This window comes from Pristis pectinata, chromosome 2 (assembly GCF_009764475.1).
Source record: "Pristis pectinata isolate sPriPec2 chromosome 2, sPriPec2.1.pri, whole genome shotgun sequence".
NCBI lineage: Eukaryota > Metazoa > Chordata > Chondrichthyes > Rhinopristiformes > Pristidae > Pristis > Pristis pectinata.
In genome coordinates this window covers 104437732-104451960 of record NC_067406.1, presented here as the reverse complement: position 1 = coordinate 104451960, position 14229 = coordinate 104437732, and positions in this window count along the sequence as shown.

The window sequence follows — 14229 nt, the reverse complement described above, 5'->3', positions numbered from 1 at the left end:
CTTTTCCCATTCCTCCACTGTAAATTCCCTTGTGGTTGAGGATAATTTGTATCCACTCCTGTTCTTTGGATTCAACACCCCCTGCGCTCATGAATACCTCTCCCCTAAATCATCAACAGCCCTTGGTCTTTTTGTGATGTACTCCATCGCCACCCAGCCCCATGGGGAGAAACAGCATTACCCATATGCCTGGCTCTGACCCATGAAATATTCAAGTGACTCACCATAGACCAAATCCTGGTCATTGACTTCAGGAAAGGGGGTGGTGTACATGCACCTGTCTACATCAATGGTGCTGAGGTCAAGAGGGTTGAGAGCTTCAAGTTCCTGGGAGTGAACATCACCAACAGCCTGTCCTGGTCAAATCATGTAGAAGCCACGGCCAAGAAAGCTCACCAGTGCCTCTACTTCCTCAGGAGGCTAAAGAAATTTGGTTTGTCCCCTTTGACTCTCACCAACTTATACAGATGCACCATAGAAAGCATCCTATCTGGATGTATCAGGGCTTGGTATGGCAACTGCTCTGCCCAGGACCACAAGAAACTGTAGAGAGTTGTGGACACAGCCCAGTGCATTACGGACACCAGCTTCCCCTCCTTGGACTCTGTCTTTACCTCTCGTTGTCTTGGTGAAGCAGCTAGCATAATCAAAGACCCCACCCACCCAGGACATTCTCTCTTCTCTCCTCTTCCATCGGGCAGAAGATACAGGACCCTGAAGGCACATACCACCAGACTTAAGAACAGCTTCTATCCCACTGTGATAAGACTATTGAACAGTTCCCTTATACAATGAGATGGACTATGACCTCACGATCTACCTTGTTGTGAACTTGCACCTTATTGCACTGCACTTTCTCTGTAGCTGTGACACTTTACTCTGTACTGTTATTGTTTTTACCTGTACTACATCAATGCACTCTGTACTGACTCAATGTAACTGCACTGTGTAATGAATTGACCTGTACTAAAGGTTTGTAAGACAAGCTTTTCACTGTACTTCGGTACAAGTGACAATAATAAACCAATACCAATACCAATCCTCAGGGATCAGCAATCCCATATTTCTGTGACCCCTCCTCTCCGCTAGCCAGTGGGTAAGATGAGCAATATGGGTGACATGGATATTTGTGCTATATCCTACCCACATCCAAGATATCCATGCCAATCAAGAGGAGCCAGGAATTCAGTGGGCCATGCACCCTGCCTGAAATGTCCTCATGAACGAGGAAAAGCCTCACCCTCATCAACCATGAGGTTGTTTTGTTCATACATATGGTTCTGTCTCAACCATAGTTCCTCCATAGGTCCTTGTCAACCATGCAGAGTCAAGGGCCAAGGAGAACAGTCAGGATTTCTGTGTGGTTACCAAAAAATGTGGACAGAAACTTATCAAAGATTTAATTTAAAATGGGGTTGAAGAAGGGAAAAACTCTTATCTTACATAAGTTATATGCGGAGACCTGAAAATTCACAGCCCAGTCCTTTTATTCATTTGCATGTGGCTTGCTGCCATACTCCCAGAAGCAGAAGTCGCCAATCTATCCTCTGAGATAGAGATAGATATCTTGAGAACAGAAGGAATGTGTCAGATACGGGCCATGTGAAAGTGACAGCAAGATGGAAATTGGCAGCAAATGTGATGAAACTTTCAGGTTCTGTCCAAAAGCAGGAAGCAGCACTAATAGAGTTATCCAAGTACCAAGTGAAGAGGGAAGGGAGGGAACCAGAGTAGGACTGAAAGTGAGGGGTTTATTTTAAAAGCAGCAATTTCCAGTTGGCTTGGAAGGCAGATTCATTTGGACTGTAGCCTTCCACTACCGAGCTATAACCTGAGGAACATCTCAGCAAAGAATCATTCGAAAGAAAGAAGAACAGTCTCTGATCTGGCCACAGGCATTAGCATCTAAAGAATTCAATTTTATATGAAGAAGGATGGGTGTCACCACACCCTTTCTGGCAAAGTGTCACTCATGCCTTAAAGATGGCCCACCCACAATGGTCTTCAGTAGCAGTCTGAGGTAGGCCCTTTCAGGTAGAATTTAGGTCTCAAAGGTATCTGTGCAGACTCAAAGAGAATGACAGCAGCCAGACTGCAGTCACACAGATGGCATAGTGACGTAGCATTAAGACATTGAGACCCATGTACAAAAATGTCAAATGGGAAAGGCTCCAGGGCATAATTGGTAATGGTTTAGCATTGCTGCAGACACTGCCAAGAAAGGTCACCAGTCTCTTGTTCAAGTGCCTGAGCAAAACAATAAATGATGCTTTGCCCTTAAAAATCATAGTCTCATAATACTGAACCACACAATTGTGAAACAATTAGATAGACCACAGCTGGCACGTTATTCTGGCATTGATTATACGTATATGGCCACAAATGCAAAGTTCTTCACTATATCAAAGATCTTATCCCTGTTTATTTCACACTTAAAGTTCTTTTCCACATCCACTGAGGCAAAGACTCTGGCAAGAGGCAGAGAGAAATAAGAGAGGTCCCACCGTGAGATTAAACATAAGAACAAAATAAATAGAAACAGGAATAATGCCATTTGGCCCCTTTTGCTTTCTCCAGCATTCAATAAGATGGGACATCATGTTACAAAACATTGCTGAGACCGCAGTTGGAGGATTGTGTACAGTTCTGATCACCAGTCTGAAGGAAGGATGTGGTAGCAATAGAGACAGTGCAGAAGAGATTCACCAGGATATTGCCTGGAATGGAGGGCTGTAGTTAGAAGCAGAGATTGTTGGGTTGGGTTTATTCTCACTGAAATGTACAGCCTGAAGCATGATCCTATAGAGGTTTATAAAGTTACAAGGGGTGTACATGGGATAGATAGAGTCTTATTCCCAGGGGAGGGGAGTTTAGTAGCAGGAACAGGTTTAAGTTGAGAGAGGAGAAATTTGAAGGAGATCTGAGTGGTAAATTTTTCACACAGAGGGTGGTAGTTATTTGGAATGAGCTGCCAGAGGAGGCAGTGGAAGCAGGTATAATTACGATGTTTTGGGACAGATATTTGGACAATACAGGCAGAAGACATGGGGCTAATGCAGGCAAATGGGATGAGCGTGGATAGGCGTCACAGCTGGCATAGATGAGGTAGGCCAAAAGAGCCTGTTTCTGTGCTATATAGAGTCATAAAGTCATACAGCATGGAAGCAGGCCCTTCGGCCCAACTAGTCCATGCTGACTGTGTTGCCCAGTGAGCTCATCCCATATGCCCACGTTTGGCCCATAGCCCTCTAAACCCCTCAAATCCATGTACTTATCTAGGCATCTTTTAAATGTTGCAAATACGCACCAGCCTTTGTATGAAGCAGTTGTCTCTTTTAAATCTCTCGCCTCTGATCTTAAACCTATGCCCTCTTGTTTTTAGCACCCCCTCCCTGGGAAAAAGACTATGTGCTTTCACCCTGTCTATGCCCCTCATGATCTCTATCAGGTCACCCCTCAATCTCCTACATTTCAGGGAATAAAGTCCCAGTCAATGCAACCTCTTCATCCTGGTAAATCTTTTGTGCACTCTTTCTAGTTTAATAACATCTTTCCTATAACAGGGTGACCAAAACTGTACACAGTACTCCAAGTGTGGCCTCACCAATGTCTTATGTATCTGCATCATAACTTCCCAACTCTTATACTCAATGCCCTGACTGATGAAGGCCAGCGTGCCAAGTGCCTTCTTCACCACCCTATCTACCTGAGCCACTGCTTTCAGCGAACTATGCACTTGCACTCCAAGGTCCCTCTATTCCATAACACTCCCCAGGGCCCAAACATTCACTGTATAAGTCCTACCCTGGCTTGATCTCCCAAAATGCAATACCTTACATTTATATAGATTGAAAGTCATGTGCCAACCCTCAGCCCAGTTACCTGGCTGATCAAGATCTTCCTGTAATTTTTCATAACTTTCTTCACTATCTACAACACCACTTATTTTAGTATCATTTGCAAACTTGCTAACCATGCCTTGTACATTCACATCCAAATTGTTTATATAAATTATAAACAACAAAGGTCCCAGCACCAACCCTTGTGACTCACCACTAGACACAGGCCTCCAGTCCAATAAAGAACCCTTGATCATCACCCTCTGCATCCTACCACTGAGTCAACTATGAATCCAATCCGTCATCTACCCCTGGATTCCATGCAATCTAACTTTCCAGACTAGCTTGCCATGAGGGATCATCTCAAAGGCCTTGCTAAAGTCCGTATAGACAAAATTCACTGCCCTACCCTCATCTACCCTCTTGGTTACCTTCTCAAAGATCTCCGAGAGACAGTTGATTCTATGATTCTAACATCAGAGCTAATCTTTTACTTGGAGACTAAAGAGACTGCAGATGCTGGAATCAGCAGCAAGAAACAAACTGCTGGAGGAACTCAGCAGGTCAGGCAGCATCTGAAGAGGGAAATGAACAGTTGACATTTCGAGTCGAGAACCTTCATTGGGACAGACCTCCTGAGTTCCTCCAGCAATTTGTTTTTGTTAAACTTTTACCTCACTGCCACTGTTCTACACTAACCCCACATCCCTTGATTTCCTGCATACTAAAAATCTATCAGTCTGTCTTGAATATACTCATTGACTGAGCCTTCACAGATCTCTTGTGTAGTGAATTCCAAAGATTCACTATCCTTTAAATGAAGATACTTTTCTCATCTCAGTCCTGAATTGCTGACCTCGTATTTTGAGATTGACACCTACTGCTTGACACCCTAAAAAAAGGGAAACATCAACTCCACATCTACCTTGTCAATACCCTGAAGAGTTTTGCACATTTCAATGAGATCAGCTCTCCACATTATTGCTTCCCACATGGTCTGAAACAACTGGCTCCATCTCATCCTCTTTCCACCCCAAATTCCACTGCAGCCCTGAGGAGATTTTCTAACACTGCCAATGGCCAAGCAACAAAGCCTTTAGTTTTCACACACATGGCTGCAGAGAACAATGTCTGTTCACTTATCTATAAATATTGCCCATAACAATTACAGCCCTCTTTAATCCCCAGACCTGAATAGCCCATTCATTTGAGCTTCCTGGAAACATAGCATTGACCGTAAGAAAATTCTTCTGATAATTCACAACCAACCACATATTGAAGGAGTCGAAACCTTTCCGGAAATTAAAAGATCTGGGTTATTAATGAGAGTCCTTATGGGTACATTACCATAGTCAATGGCTGCCTGCCTCATGGAACACCAGCACTGCTGGCAAATCCAAGTGTCTGAGGTATCACCTGCTCCTCAGTGCATTTAAAGTACATGAATTAATTTCTTTCCAAATGCAATGCCTGGGTAATCCCTTACTACTGTGATGAGTAGCAGATTGGGAGACATGGCAAAGATCTTTTGGAAAGACGACAACCAGAGTCAAGTTGATCTTGGCCTCCATGGAGAGAGAAGTCCAGTCCTGCAAGACATCACGTATCTTCCTGATGACAGACTTGGAAAACCATCAGCTTGTGAATACACGGCCCATTAGATGTGATAAGGTGGGACATGGTGTCTCTGACGACTTTATAGTTTCATCTCTTCACAGATGAACATTTCTTTGCCTCCTACCCCGAGGTCCCTGCCCACTCTGAGTGGCAGTTGCTGCCATACTGATGCACAAGTAATGGGGCGCCTGCAGTGGTGTCATCGCATGAGCATCTTAGCAGCTGAACACTTCCTGTTAGTTTTAACACAATGCATGGACCTTGGAAGAAAGTTGAGCAGCCTTCAATGAGCTCTGAGACTACCTAGTCAGTACTACGGTGAAGAAGCCAAAATATAAAGTTGAAGATATAGCGGCCATTAATACAAGTGAGAATCATTCCTCATGAACTATTTCAAAATGTAAACTAGAAGCAGTCATCGGTTTTTGAAATTAAATGCATCGTTACGTGAATAAACACCATTGAAGAGCGCTGGCTACAGGCTTACAGAAGGAGGTTGCTTAAGAGATATGGTTTGTAAACTGACATGACCATGTTAATTGGCCTACATGAAACCACACACATATTCAGCTAAATTATTTTGCACCATTATGATAGAGATCAAGGAAGGTTCCAAATCAGACTTGGCACATTAAACATGATCTCAGGCATATCTGTTCTGTCAATCAATAATTGGGGTACTTATGTACCCAGACAGACTGCCCTCACAATTGTAATTTTGAGTGTCGTGGGTGTTTGTCCTTGGAAGCTTTAGACCACCTGCGTGAATTACTTTTTCCCAAGAAAAGTGTTTGAATATTCGGTGGTATATTGTCAGTTGAGATGTGCTCTCATTCTAAATATGTAATTTTATGGAACCATTTGTCTGCACCCAAAATATTAAAGTGAACAATGTAACTGTAACTATTGAACCTGTATTTAATCACCTGCTATTACCTTTGTCTTAAGGAATGTAAAACCTCAATGAACATTGAGTTCAGAGAGGTTCTACTGAGAGATTCTCTCTGGAAAAAGCCTTCCACCAGTTCTCCTCCTGAATATCTGCTTGTACTGAATAAAGATCCTTTACATCTATAGCTCCAGTCTCCATGTAGCTCATTCAAAGTCCCAACAGTTGTAAATGGACAAAATTCACGTGGAGTCCAGGGTTTACCTTCAGAACAAACTTTCTCTTTATTGAATGCTGACATCAACAGGGGAGTCACTCATCCTGGAACGAATGCTCCCCCATCTAAAGTTTCCATTATTCTTATACCATTTCTTTTCTGCTTTTCCCCCCATTATCTCTACTCTGCATGTGCTGTGTATACATAGAGTGAGGTAAGCCTTTTGCAGTGTCAAACTTCAGTGCCTATGTGCTACGTGAGCCTTCAAGCTTGATCGGATCATATACTACGTAAAGAAGTGGATAATAAAGGCTAAGCAATGGGGTGAAAGGTTACCATGGGTAAATGGGAATGTGGAGTTGAGGTTACAATCAGATCAGTAAGTTGAAGAGCAAATAAGAAGGGCTAAGTGGCCTATTCTTGCTCCTAACTCATATAGGTTGATGTTATATGAATAGTGACTTCATTTATATCTGACGTCAGGAAAAGTTTAGGCATGCTTGCACAGATCACATGAGGAAGTACCTAGCCCAATGTCACAATGGGAGCAACTTCACCTGGAAATAATTGCCAGCACAATATAAGATAAGATAAGATTTCTTTATTAGTCACATGTACATCGAAACACACAGTGAAATGCATCTTTGCGTAGAGTGTTCTGGGGGCAGCCCGCAAGTGTCACCACACTATCAGCACCAACATAGCATACCCACAACTTCCTAACCCTTACGTCTTTGGAAAGTGGGAGGAAACCAGAGTACCCGGAGGAAACCCACGCAAACAAGGGGGGAATGTACAAACTCCTTGCAGACAGCGGCCAGAATTGAACCCACATCGCTGACGCTGTAATAGTGTTACACTAACCGCTACACTACCATACCTGCCCTACTCTGCAATCTACTCTGAGCAAACTGATTTTAGGTGATTAGCATCCAAAAGAGAATTTAGTTTATAGACTTAAAGATGATTTTTGCTTATTTGACCTGAAAGGAGCCTCTGATTACATTACATAGAGAAATGCATATAAAAGATAGAAATCCCTACCTTCAATATTGCATTCCAACCACTTAATATGGTCATATCAAGTTTTGTATCATTTATCTAGGTTACTTTCAATGGAAACATTGCCCAAATTATCTTAACTGAGAGACAGGAATTTGATCTGAGCGTAATGTGGTTATAGACTACAAGAAGTATGTTGTGCCAAAGTTTGTTGGCTTGTATTGTAATCCAACCACCATGCTTTCCTTTCTAATACAACAAGAATACATGTGAGTGCTATATCATAAGCTGATAAAATGCAATTAATCCATCCCAGCTGTTCGGTGCACGATGTTACATCAACTTATACAGTTTCATTGGTGTAACAAATAATCCCACAACATAATGAAATGTATTCAAAAGAATATCAAAAAGCCCAAAGATGGATATTACAGAAGGTAGTTTAAAAACTTGATCAAAGAGAAAAGAGGAATGTTTGTGCGAGGACAGAATCCAACTTGGAAGTGATTTTTCAAGCAGTGTATTGTAAACTGAGGAATACCACAAAAATTTTTGTTAAAGAGATGTCAAAATTCTTAATTTTTGTCACATGTGCACGTGAACATTTCTCGGCCATGTTTTGTTGTTTCTGTATGGGAATGGGTTAGTAATGTAATGACAATCATGATACATTGCTTCATATCCCTTTCCTGCTCACTGTCCAAGGTGTCTTTGTAGGGACCTGGAAGTGGGCAGCTAAGCCATTGGCTGAAAGCAACTCTGTGCATCGTTCTCCCTGGCATATCAATATAGTTTTCCAGTGTATTTTGGCATAGTGGGCATTGTGCAAACTCAGTTCATTGGTAGCTAACACTGAGCTGTCCAGTTAGGGGCTAATAAATAGACAATCACTGACCACTTACAAAGCAGTAAACTGCCAGAATGATAATGCATCCTGATTTTAGAAATTGGTCAGGCCTCTGGCCATTGGCATTGATTGAGGATCTTGGCAACCAATTGCCTGCTGTAACATAGAATAAAGACAGAACATTTGTTGGAGTATTGAGCTATAAAATAGCAAGGCTTGGGTTAAATCAATCCACATCAAGATCTTTCTTATCTGTGCGTTTTGGCAAATGTTATTCATTTCCACTATGACATCCAGTAAACTCTGCATTAGATGAGAACTTGGTTGTCAGCAACACCATTTTGGAACCTTACATTATCTAACAACCAATGCCTTTAAGCTTAATTTCTTTCCACAGGCTCTCCAGCATACACATTATGCCTAGTTTAGTTTGGTTAGCAGTTTATCGTCACTTCTCATGTGGGCTGTGTCTGAAGGGTTAAAGATCATTTTTAACTCAAAGTGGCTCCAGTCAGTAGCTGTGCTAGTAGACATGGTTATTATAGGAGAGCACAAGAATAAACACTGTGAGGACAATTGGTCTATTTCATTCTGTGTTGCCCTGAAAGCACAGGAAATGATGTCATCCCATATATGACTGACACTGAATGCACATGTGTGATTCATGTCTAAATGAATATTGGTACTGCTGCAAAATGACTAGGACATGATTGTTATTATATTTCACTTCAGATAAAGTCAATTTTCAGTCATATGCTGTTAAAAAATGTAGAGTTACATGACTGAATTTTTATGGCAAGCTCTCTTTTGCAAATTAAAAGTATCACAGTTGGAGAGATATGAAATATTATATGATTCTATTGCTGTTAAAGTTTGAATGAAAATGAGCAGATCCCTTGGCAAATGCTCCAGAAATCCCCTTCTCAAGAGTACGAGGAATGGTCAATAAATGTTGGCCTTGCCAGTGATACCCACTCGCCAAGTTAGAATCATAGAATTATGTGCTTTACACCACCAAGGAGACCATTGAGTTTATTGCACAGATACCCAGCTGTTAGTTTTATTAATCCAATTAATCTCATTCCCACTTATTTCCCTATAACTTTATTCCCTATTTACCCCATTATTTTTAAAAAACCACAAGGGAATCTGCTTCCACCACCTTTTCAGGAAGTAAATACCAAATCACTACAATTTGCTAAGTGAAATTGGATTGCAAATGTTGATTTTGTATACAAATGCAAGTGGGGGAGCAGAGAAAGCCTGTGTTTCCTGGATTCCCAGGGAATGAAGGTGATGAATTCCCTCCTTGCTTCTCCTCCTCAGTTTTGGAAATGTTTACATGAATGAACAGAGTCTCTACTACAGTAGAGCTAAAGGCTCAAGGAGCATGTATGAGAAACCTGAACTGTCGGTTCAGTCTCTTACATTGACATTCCATGGAAAAGATTCAGTTGAATGCTGAAGAATACAGAAGATACACATTCCTTTGCTGGTTACGTGCTGCACAAATTGCTCAACTTTTTCCTGTTCTTTCTACTCATGTTCTTGACCACATTTTATAATCAGCTGTAACCAATTCCAAGAATTGACAATTCTGATAATTCCAGCACACAAATCTATATTAAATCAATTCACAACCTACTTTTAGTATTAGTTACTTTTAGCTCAAGAAAATGCTCTCTCAGAGGGTTCATTTATGGCACAGGTATGAGTCGGAGTTACACTGTGATTTCCACTCAGTCAACACATATGACATTGCTCGGTTCACAACTGGCTGGAATTCAAACCCCATGTAAACAGCCAAACATACGTTGATCCCCATCCCAACATTGATAGAGAGCACATAAAGGAAAGCAATGGCTCCTGGAAATTCATCCATTCTTTAATAATAGCAATAAAACTACTGTAGAGTCCAACTGTGCTAATTCACACTGGACCATTGGATTGAAATTTTTGATTGCAGTTCTACTGCAACATTGCAGGGCACTTTTCAAAAGCTTCCCTATAAGAGTCGCAGTTTGCCTGACAATGCCTTGTAAATTGAATTTTAATGGTATTGGTATTGGTATTAGTTTATTATTGTCACTTGTACCGAGGTACAGTGAAAAACTTGTCTTGCATACCGTTCGTTCAGATCAATTCATTACACAGTGCATTGAAGTAGTACAGAGTGCATTGAGGTAGTACAGGGTAAAATCAATAACAGAATACAGAGTAAAGTGTCACAGCTACAGGGAATTTTGCACAAGAACTAGCCATAAGTTGTACAGCCATCATTAAAGGCACGCTCACCATGAAGCCATGCTGCTGGTACAAATGGACTGGTTTCTGGAATGGCCGACAGATAGACAGGACAGGGGAAGGAGCATGAAGCATGGCCCGGAGATCCTGGTAGATGAAGCTCATGCCAGGTGGGAGGTGCTTTAGGCCTGAAGAGCTAGGAGATTTTCAAAGGACACAGATTGACCTAGGTAGTAGGGGGTGGCAGGAATGTAACCCAAGAAACATAGAGTTATACAGCATGGAAACAGGCCCTTAGGCCCAACTCATCCATGCTAACCAAGGTGCCTTCCTGAGCTAGTCCCATTTGCCTGCATTTGGCCCACATCCCTCTAAACCTTTCCTATCAATGTACCTGTCCAAATGTCTTTCAAATGTTGTTAATATGAATTAGGCAGGGAGAAGTGCTGTAACTGACAAAGTAAGAGCTCTAACAGTTCAAACTGCACCTCATATGAATACACACACACACACACACACACACACACACACACACACACGCACACACACACACACACACACACACACACACACACACGCACACACAACAAGTAAAGGCAGTCTCGTCATTTGTGCACCCAGTAAAAGAATGTCCTCTTTATCTTGCAGGCAAAGGTTGCTTGTAATCGCTGGCTGGTAAAGCAGAAGGAGCGGCTTTCTTGGACTCAGGAGCTGAGTGAACTGGAGAAGGTTCTGTTCTGATGGTCATTGGGATAGCTGAGCTCTGTGCCAAAGGACGATGTGCAGAATCTACCTTGAATGCAATTGGTCTTACAGACCTTCATCACTCCCCCCTCCCTCATTGAAGTTACTATCCTACATGAAAGTACTTGCATGTCTGATATCCATTTTCTCCTTCAGGACGAAGCCATATTTTCTTTTTCTCTCTGTAGCCTCCCCAGGGAGAAATTCATCACCATTTTCCAATCCAAACATGAGGAAGAAGATGCAGAAGTGGAAGAGCATGAGGAAGATGCAAAGGAAGAAGGATACACCGTATCACTGCTTTCAACTCACGAAGCATCAATTTGGATACTGACAGTATTATTGCTGAAGAGCATAGATTTGAAGGGCACATTTCCTGAAGAGACACAACTGCATTGATGGGCAGCAGTCAGGGAAGAAGAAAAGGAAAACTGGTGTGCTGGCCCTCAAGAGAAAGAATTCACACACTAGCACTACACTGGAGGATAGGAGTGAAGACTATAATGGTTCAGGGGAAGGGTATTGTGGATGACCACTGAGTTGCTTCACATTTTGTCTAGTCTGTAAACAGAAAGTACATGATGTGGAATAATGTGGAAAATTGCGAGGATTTGAGCAAAGATGTCTGACTGCAAGATAGTGGGCCTTGATGAGAGCACACTTAAAGGACAGTATAGAGTTTTGGACTCCTTTCCTAAGAATTCAATAACTTGCTCTAGGGGGAGTGCAGCAAAGGTTCACTGGAGAGGTTCCAGGAATGGGAGGTTTGCCACATGAAGAGTAGACTAAGTCTGTATTCTTCAGAGTTTAGAGGAATAAAAGGAGATCTCATTGAAATTTACTTACTGATCTCAACAGGCTGGATGCAATGAGTCTATTCTCCCTGGTTGGGGACTTTAGATCACAGGGTCACATTCTTGGAACAAACAGGAGAACATTGGAAAAAGTCAGCAGCACCTGTGGAGGCAAAAGGTATAAGTTGACATCTTGGGTCCAGACTCCGCATCAGGGCTGAGGGGGAAGAGAAGGGGTTGTCAGTATTTGGCAGCACAAGGGTGAGGTGGGACGGAGGCTGGTGGGTGATAGGTGGAACCGGAGTCGGGGGGGGGGGGGAGTGGAATGATGGGCGGATGGAACTAGGTGGGAGTGGGGGAGAATGGAGGGGATAGAAAAGGTGAACAAAAGATAGAGAAACCTACATGGACAGGTGCGTGTGTGTGTGGGAGGTGAACACCAGGGGTGTAGGTTGCCTGAAATTGGAAAATTTATTACTCATGCCATTGTATTGTAAACTACCCAAGTTGAATATGATGTTGTTCTTCCAATTTACATTTGTCCTCACCATAGCAATGGAGAAGGCTGAGGACAGACAGTTAAGTGTTGGAGTGAGAAGGAGGGTTAAAGTGACATGCAACCAGAAGCTTGAAATGAACCAGAACCAGAAGCTCCACAAAATAGTCGCTTAAGCTATGCTTGGTTTTACCAATGTAGAAGAGGCCATACTGTGAGCATGGAATGCACCTGACCAAGATGGAAGAAGTGCAGGTGAACTTCTGTCTCAGTTGGAAGGGCTGCTTAGGTCCCTGGATGGTGGTGAGGGGGAAGGTGAAGGGACCCCTCCTATGATTGCAAAAGAAAGTGCCAGGAGACATCGAGGGGAAGTGCTGAGTGGACCAGGAAGTCACGGAGAGTGTGATCCCAGTAGAAGGCTGAAAGGGGGGATAGGGGAAGATGTGACTGGTAGTGGGATCATGTTGGAGCTGGGAGAAATGGCAAAGGATGATTTGTTGGATACGGATAACTGTTGGATAATTGTTACTAACTAATTTCTGTTAAATACATCACAAAAGAGTGAATCCAGTGGAATCATCCAGTGGTTTGTGAGCCACGTTTATTGGTGTTGTAAATTAATCTGCAAAGGCGCTGATTTTCCTGAGTGGGGCCCACTGCTCTTTCTCTCTCTTACAGCCCATGTATCCAATTCACCTGAGGTCACTTTCATTGATCTCACAGGTCCAGTCAGCGAAGAGCCTTCAACAAAGCCCTGAGTAGTGGCAGAGCCTCCAACAACATTATGGAGTAAAATGGGAAGGACGGAACAAACTGTGATTGTGAAACTTCTCTTGAAGCCTTTTGACAGCTGGCTATCCCTCACCCCTGCCTGGCTGGCTGTAAAAGCTGTCAAGCTTTTTCAATGTTTCTGACATTCAGAAATACTTGAAAACTATTCAAAATAAAAGAAATAAAAAAGATATAGAATTATTGTTTAAATCCTCTAAATCACCATGCACATTAAATAATTAAAAGCTTTAAACTCAATGAAAGCAATTGAAAAAAAAACACATCTTAGTTTTCCTATTCTCCCCTGCAGGTCTACAAACCTTATTCAAGTGAATGGGCTGACATGAGAAGTCCAGTGATGGAGCATTGCCTGGAAATGGGCATTGGATCTCAGCCAAAAGTGCAGGATTTCCACGTTCAAGCAGAAGCCCAAGTTTTACATTGAGAATTGTTGGCATTTCCATATAGGTCTCCTGACAAAACGCAACAAATCTGGGCCAAGAATCCCCAGCAGAATTTGGTTGACCTCTGGCTTTGGACCTATTGTAAATTGGGTATAAAATTCAAAGCCCAAACTACCTTGCATCTGTGCAAAAAAGTTCCAGTATAAATGCTCCTTTAGATGTGTTAAGGGGACCTATGTGAAATTAATTTGTATTTGTTAGAATGCTTATCCATTGGGATATTAAACTACAGTAAAACTATCTACTGTTCAGCACAGATGTGCAACAAATTGGCAGTCTCTCCCTAAGAAGCCATAGGGATAACT